General features: G+C 43.8%; 1 pseudogene across 1 annotated transcript; it reads left to right on the top strand.

Moving 5' to 3' along the window:
* Positions 1-296: 296 nt before the first annotated feature.
* Positions 297-1054, top strand: LOC308276577 (protein VCF1-like; annotated as a pseudogene). The gene is made up of 2 exons: positions 297-300; positions 427-1054. The product of its transcript is annotated as a protein VCF1-like (transcript).
* Positions 1055-8283: the final 7229 nt, after the last annotated feature.

Below are 8283 nucleotides of genomic sequence, written 5' to 3'. Positions count from 1 at the left end.
ATTCAGTGATACACCATCCATGGGTAGACCCATGAGAAGATCAGCCTTCATGATCCGGTCCCTCCCCTAAGCCCTATGCCTGGACAAGGCGCCCTTGGAACACGCCTTCCACACATGGGCCAGGGGACACTGAGGATGCAATCTCTAGTGCAGGGCATCTGTTAGGTCAGATGCTCTTTGAATTGGGCATTTACTTTAGCCACAGCCATCATCACACTCATGACCTAGGACTTCTCCCACCAACTGAGCTAAGATTTGTCCAGACACCTAGGTTGGTACTATCATTTGCAGTCAACATGGGTCTGAGTGCATCTTTATAGGATTCTGAATTTCACTCCTTGGAAAGACACTGCGGATAGTTAGAGCTGGGCCATGTGGTGGGCATACTCCTTGGTTGCTTCCTCAAAAATAAGACATGTGGCGCAGAGGAGACGCCGAAACTAGCGGTGGTAAGTGTTCGAAGGAGGGGTACTCGCTGCCGGCAGCGTCCACCTGGTGGGGAGAGCCAAAGCCGAGGAGGTGGGCCTGGTGGCCACCCAGACACAGCTTCCAGTGCTCGCTCTGCGCGCAGGGCGGCGCCGCGTCCCTCTGCTCCTCCAGCTGCCATGAGCGAGCGCCTCCGCCCCAGGAAAAGGAGAAGAAATGGCAATGAAGAAGACAACCATCTTCCCCCCTAGACCAAAAGGAGCAGTAGAAACCCCGTCTTTCAGGATTCCTGGGACACAGAGATAGTACCTGTAACGAAAAGCAGTAAAGAAAACAGACTAAGAGGAAATGAAACGTTCTGCGCGTCTTCGAGCAGCGACAGTGGCGGGATCAGCAGCGACAGCAGCATCCACAGCCCCGACAGGGCCAGTGGCCCCGAGAGCAGCCTGAGCCAGGTCATCCCCGGATCCAGCCGCACCACCCCTCAGCCCACGCAGCCCGAGCAGTCTGCACAGTGCCAAGGCCCTTACTATACATCAACCAGACGCTGAAGGAGCCCCACTTTCACAGCCTGCAGCACGGAGGACGGCCTCCCACAGGATGTGTCGCAGTTTCTTGCCTACCGTGAAAGGACAGTGCTGTGCAGATTTGATATTTCAACTTATAAGTTGTTTTTAAAACTTGCACACAAAAAATGCCTGTTGGCTTTTCAGTCTATATTATTTGAAACAACAGGTTAACAGGCAATTGTTTCCTTGTGGTTTTGCTGCACTATTGCAATTTCAAAGGGGCTTTGAAGCAATTTTTTATAGGATTCTCTTGAAGGACGGTATCATTTCATGTTAAGGTAGTGGCGTGAGGAAATCTCATCTGTTTGTTGCGTCCTTAGTGTCCAGTTCAGACTTGATTTCCAAATCTGTCATTTAGAAATTCTACTTTATGTTCAAAGGGCCTTTTACAAATGCGGGATCATCAGGTTTTTTAAAAAAAAAACTTAATAAACTACTAGAATATCTAGTTTCCATGAAAAAAAAAAAACTTATGTTTTTTTTCCCCTGAAAAATATAGAAAGCATGATTCAGTTTTGCACTGAGATTAAGTGCCGTTCTACCTCTTGGTCTGGAGATGTCCTATGGAAAGTACTCTCTCTGTTGGAACAGGAGAAAGTCAGATCCAGTTTAGACTGCAGAAGTGAAACACCCTCCCTAGTAATGGTCGTCTCATTGTTATATCTTTGTATTGCCAGGGAGAATCTCCTTCAGACGACTGTGAGGTCCTCCAGAGTTTACACCTCAGACTTCAGCAGGAACTACCACACAGTCCCCAGTGTCAAGAAAATTATGGAACTTCCGGGAAGATGGTGACCGAGAAAAGCGGGGCTTAAGAGCCCCACTAACAACCAATCTCCATTACCACAAAATCAGCGCCTTTCATAGCCAGAAAACACCATCACCAGAGAAACAAAAAAATCACCAGGCTCCAGAGAGAAAGCGGACTGAGAACAGAGCTCAGAGCCACAGAGGAGATACACTGGCCTCACGCCCGAGGACGTGGCAGCAGCGACATACTGCCGGCGGCAGCGGCAAATTCACCGGACGGCTACAGCAAGCCGAGGTGAGCCGCTGTGGAACAGCCAGGCGGGATTTCTCGCCGCAGGTAAAATCTAAAGCTCCCAGTGGCTGAGCTCAGCACACGCCGCAGGGATTCAGAGTGGAAATCAAAACCAAGAAGAAATACGCCAGCCTCACGGCCGAGGGCGTAGCAGAGGCGCCATATTGCCACCGGCGGCAGCAGCAGTGAATTCACCCGAATCCAGTACAGCTACATCTGCGTACTCAAGAACAGTGAGTCAAATTGCGGGCCACAGAGGAGAAATCCCATTACTGTACTCCCTGGGACTTGACCCAGTTGGGGAGGGGCAGTGGCAGAGATATCACACCATAGGAGAACGTGCAACCTGGCACCCCCCACAGTCTAAAGCAGCCTCTATCGACTCTCTGGGTTGGAGACTCTGTGATACAACCCAGTAAAGGAGTAGTGGGGTCTGAGATACTACTGACTCGAGATCCAGAACACCTTAAGTGAAGTCATAGTGACTCAAGGGAAGAAGCCAGAGAAGGCACAAACTTCCGAAATCATGGGCAAGAGGAATAACACTGGAGCAATGAATGCCCACAACCCCACAACATCAGAACCCAATAAAACAGAAAATCAGAGATTTCTAGAAGATCAAATCAGGAAAATAACTGTAGAAATAATAGAGGTGCTTCGAAAAGAACTCAGAGAGAGCCAAAAAGAGATAAAGGATGCAATTAATGAAGTAAAGGCCTCAATTCAAAGCACAAACAACCGATTAGACCACATGGAGAACAGAATCTCGCTCTTAGAAGATGATCATTCCAAAAATGAACGCATAATTTCTAACCTAGGAAAAAATATCCAACAGCAGGAATCTGATATTTGAAGAAATATGGGCCCATTTTAAGAGAGCTAACCTAAGAATAATTGGAATAGAGGAGGGAAAAGAAAGTGATACCAAAGGGATCAACAATCTCTTCAAGGAAGTAATAGCAGAAAATTTTCCAGACATAGAGCAAGAGGTCGATACACAGGTCCAGGAAACTTATAGAACTCCCTTTAGACAGGATCGGAGAAGAGGATCCCCACGCCACATAATTGTCAAAATGACCAATGTGGAAGCCAAGCAGAGAATCTTAAAGGCAACAAAAACAAAGGGCCAAGTGACATTCAGAGGCAAGCCAATTAGAATCACTCCAGACTTCCCAAACCAAGTCATGAGAGCCAGAAGGGCTTAGAGTAACATATTCCAAACTCTGAAAGAAAACAACTTCCAGCCAAAAATTTCCTACCCAGCAAAACTTTCTATCAAATTAGATGGAGAAATAAGAAGCTTCCATGACAAACAGAAACTGAAGGAATTTTTGTCTTCAAAACCAGCACTAGAGAAAATACTCAAAGAGATTAACTACAAAGAAGAAATAGGTAACACACTCCAGAACCAGAGAAACAAGATTTTCCATCCAACAGACAACTGAGATTGGTTATCTGTGGAGATTCATTACTTATGTTAGTCTTTTACCTATCTCTAAATGGTATTGTTTGCCTTTATTGTTGTTAATTTTTAGGATTTCTAGTTGGAATATTAATATACCTTCAGATATAGCATTTGGAAATATTTTATCCCATTCTATTAGTAACTGTTAACTCTGTTTACATTGTCTTTGGATATACAATATTTTCTTTTATTTTTTAGGGAGTTTGTATACTCTTCTGTTGCCTGTGCCATTGAAATCATAACCAAGAAATCACTGCCAATTTCAATGTTGTGAGGTTTTATAACCCAGATTTTCTCCTAAAAGTTTATAGTCTTAAGATTTATATTTAGGTCTTTTATCTATTTTGAGTTAATATTTGTATATGGGATTAGGTAAGGGTCCAATTTTATTCTTTTCCATGTAATTATTATTTTTCAACAATATTTAAAAGATTATTATTTCTACCACCAAATGTTCGTGGAAACCTTGTCAAAAATAACTTGACAATATAGGGAAGAATTTAGCTCTAGGCTTTTATTTAACTCCAATGGTTTATATATCTGCCTTTAGAATAGTACTACACTGTTTCAATTATTGTAGCTTTATATGGTTTGAAATCAGAAAATATACATCTTCTAGCTTTGTTCTTTTTCAAGATCGTTTTGGGTATCTAGCGTCCATATTCCATATTAGGATAGAGTTTTTTCTGAAAAATAAATATATAAATATATGATAGTTTCACCTAAAAAAAATAGAAAAAAAATATTCTCTGGTAAGAAAGAAAGTAAAAAGAAATATTGAAATGTTATCTTTAAGTCATCAAAAGCTTGGTATCAGACAAATGAAACTGTTATGTGAGATTATCATTTTTAATTTTGGATAAATTGCTATAATACTAGATGTCAACCACTAAGCCAAGCATGGGAGGGAGGGATGGGGAGAGAATGGGGTGGGGATCGGGTGGGGGCTGACTGGGCGATGTGTGCATGTATGTCTACAAAAGTTTGTATCCCACTATGATGTATGAATACGGTGCACCAATAAAAAAAAAAAATAAAGAACAAAGCTGGGCGTGAAAAAAAAAAAAGAAAGAAAATTATGTACTGAACTCTGTCTTACAAACTTACGTTATCAGCAGCTTATGTGACCTCACTGATAATCCCACCATGGAGGGTCAGCATGAAGGCACTGTTGGACACCAGTAGAGCATGAGCTACCCGAACTGGGATCTGGTCACAAAACCACAAAATTCTTGGATGAAGATTAACTTTCTGCTTAAAATTGCCCCAACCAGTGAGTAAGGGGCCACGTTCTGTCACTTCAACTTAAAAGGTTGGTGTGGCTTAGAAACAAAACATCAGAGGCACCTTCAGAAGTACTATTTATTTAGAGAGGACGTGTTCTCACATTATTGTGTCATACTAGAGAGCCAGCCAAGCTTGAATAACGAAGGCGCAGACGAATCGTCTTCCTCACTAAGGAGCTGTTGGAACAAGGAGCCAGAAAGCACCGGGTCCCCTGCCCTGGAGAGTGCAGGCGGGGTGGTGGGGGCAGCCTGCCACTGGATGTAGAGGAAGTACCTTAGAGTCCACCCGGGACCCCATCTGCTCCCTCCCTCCCTCCCCTCTCCTTGTAGGCCACACAACACACACAGCAGAGCTGAGAAGCGTGGATGGCTCTGGAAGAGGACTTGGTGTGTGTCAGCATTTGAAAAGGACCTGGGAATAGCACGGGCTTTTATCATGTAACAACGCAAGTGAGAACTGTCCTAGGAAGCGCGTAAAGGTAGGCACCTCCATTCCACAGACTGTTCCTCTAAGAATTGAAAGGCCCTGTGACATGGAACCTGGCGTCATGGGGGAAGCTGTAGCACAGGCCATGCTTACAGAGCATGAGGTTTGGGCAAGAGATTTTTCTCTTTTTTTTTTTTTACTACTGTCTCCCAGGTTTTATAACAAGATGTTTGACGAGGATTTGGGATCTTAATGGATTTGATGGCAGGGAATATGGAATGGACACATTGCTAATATTTTGTCTAACAAAAAAGCAAACAACGACTAAATGCTATAAGAAGACACGCTGATCGAGCTCTCAAACACAGGGGTACACAACACAATTCAGAAATACCCAGGAGGACTCCTGCAGGCTTAATGGATGGCATCCTACTGAAACAAAATGTGTATTAACAAGAAAACGAAAAACTTGAAGAAGCAAACTTCCATTTATTTCCTACCCAGCTAAGAGGTGTGGAAGATATCAGCAGAAGGAGAGGATGTTCTCCAAACACATACAATCACAACATGGGTCGGCAGTTAACTCTTACTCTGCTAAACACAAGGAACCATCTCCATCCAGTCTGGCACATTTTCTAAGCCTTGTAGCCTGGGGTACATTTCTCTTGAGGCTACTCGGTAGTGTCCATCTTTTAAACCCTCTATTAGCTCAAGCTAGTAAAACCCTGTACTTCTCTCTTGCACCGCCATTAAAGCAGCACTAGTGCAAAAAAAGAAAAAAAGACATGAGAAGTAAAAGATTTGAAACTTAAAATATCTTTGCAGTATTATTTTATTTGAATGATACATGAACACTAAAAGTAATAATGTTTTCTTGAAATTATAAATTTAAATTTTTTTTTGCAGTACTAGAGTGGAATACAGAGGCATTCGCCTTCCAAACTACACCCCTAGCCCTATTTTTTTCTTTATTTTTGAAACAGGGTCTCACTAAATTGTACAGTGCATCACTAAGTAGGTGAGGCTGGCCACGAACCTGCGATCCTCCTGTCTCAGGTTGCCAAGTGCTTGGGTTACAAATGTGTGCAACCCCACTCATCTTTATTGTCTAGTAGTGAACTTCATTTTGGTTTTCTGTATATTTAATTATCCAATTTCTGGTCACAGTCAGCTTCTGGCCAAGATGGTGGCTGCAGTTGCAGCGGCCGAATAGGACATGAATTCCTCTGAGAAACCCTGGACAACAGATTTTGATTTAATATCTGATTGGGACAACATACTGAGACATTTCCAGTCATGACTTTCTATCTAAAATATAAGAGAGAGAGTGGAAAATGGCAGAATTGGAGGCAAGCTGGCAGCACGGCACCCGCCCTTCATGAATAGTTTTTTTTGGAAGAACATTCCAGAAGAGATCAGAAAGTAGACTGCTCAGGAATTCTTTTTTTTAATATAAATTTTTATTAGTGCATTGTAGTCATACATCTCATTGGGGTATAAAACATGTGGAGATATACATGCACACATCACCCAATTAGCCCTTCCCCAATCCCTATCCCCTTCCTTCCCCCTCCCTTCTTCCCATGCTTGGTCTCGTGATTGACTTTGATATGTTTGTTTAAGTATATCATGTGCTTTAAAGAGTTTCCCTCTTCCCCCTCCATCCCCTCAGGTCACCTTGATTCCTCCTCTATAGAATACCTTCCTCATCTGGAGTTCCTCCTGTCACACATCTCTCCCCAATTTTCACATATTAGGGAAAGCATCTGCTTTCTTATTTTTTGTGACATTTCCCTGTAAATGTCATGATTTTGTTCTCCTTGATGGCTGGGTAAAATTCCATTGTGTACATATCCTATAGTTTTGTAATCCACTCGTCTGCTGATGGAGATCTTGGCTGGTTCCATAGTTTGGCAATGATGAATTGTGCAGCTATGACCACAGATACTCATGCAGTAGTTTGGTTTTTATTCTTTTGCGTAGATACCCAGGAGTGGTATTGCTGGATCATATGGCAAGTTCATTTCCATTTTTCTGGGGATCTTTCCTATTGTTTTCCAAAGTGGTTGCACTAATTTGCAATCCCACCAATAATGTATCAGAGTTTCTACTTCTCCACATCTGGTCAATTATAGTTTTTTCTCCCTTGGAAGTCCTTCTTTTATTTTCCACACTGATTCCCACTTACTGAAATCCTGAAAGGTAAGTAACTTTGATGAGATGATCCACTTACAACCCATTTTTTCTTAATAGAGTTAACTTGGATCTGGGAGTCTGCTGAGAGATGAGGTGAAGCAGTAGCAGCTTCAAGTGCTTCCTGACCGAACAGCTGCAGAGACCCCTGGCCCTTTGCTGTGGGACAAGCCCTGGTCCTGGCCCCGCTGGCTCCAGTCCCAGCCTTGCTGCCCAGCAGGTCCCAGTCCCAGCCCAGCTGACTCCAGTCCTGGCCTTGCCCTGTGGCAGGCTCCTGTCCTGGCCCAGCTGGCTCCAGGGCTCGGCCTCATCTCCTGGCAGACCCCAGTCCCAGCCTTGCTGACTCCAGTACCAGCCTCGCCAAGCAGCAGGCCCTGGTCCTGGCCTCTCTGACTCCAGTCCGGCCTCACCTAGTGGCAGGCCCCAGTCCCTGTCACCATGGGCAGGATGTCTGGAGAGGTTTCCACTTTTCTTTCATAATATATTTAATATATATTTCATTGGAGTATAAAACTTGTGGAGATATACATGCATACATCACCTAATTAGCCTTTATCCAAACCCTGTCCCCTTCCCTTCCCCTCCCTCCTTCCCATGCTTGGTCCCAGGGAGGGAAAGCGCCGTGCATCCCACGAGGCCTCTGTGCTACTAGGTATTCAGGCTCCCATCTTTTGCAAAAGACATATATATATATATATATATATATATATATATATATATATATATGGAAGAAAAAATGGAAACCTCTATAAACAACATGCCCACAGTGACAGAGACCAAAGCATGCCACACAACAAGGCTGGTCGCAAGGCCAGCGAAGCCAGAATTGGGGCCTGCTGAGTGGTGAGGCTGGTGCCAGGACCCACAAGGCCGGG

The sequence above is a fragment of the Muscardinus avellanarius genome (assembly GCF_963383645.1).
Source record: "Muscardinus avellanarius genome assembly, chromosome: 18".
NCBI lineage: Eukaryota > Metazoa > Chordata > Mammalia > Rodentia > Gliridae > Muscardinus > Muscardinus avellanarius.
This window is presented reverse-complemented; position numbering and strand designations above follow the sequence as displayed.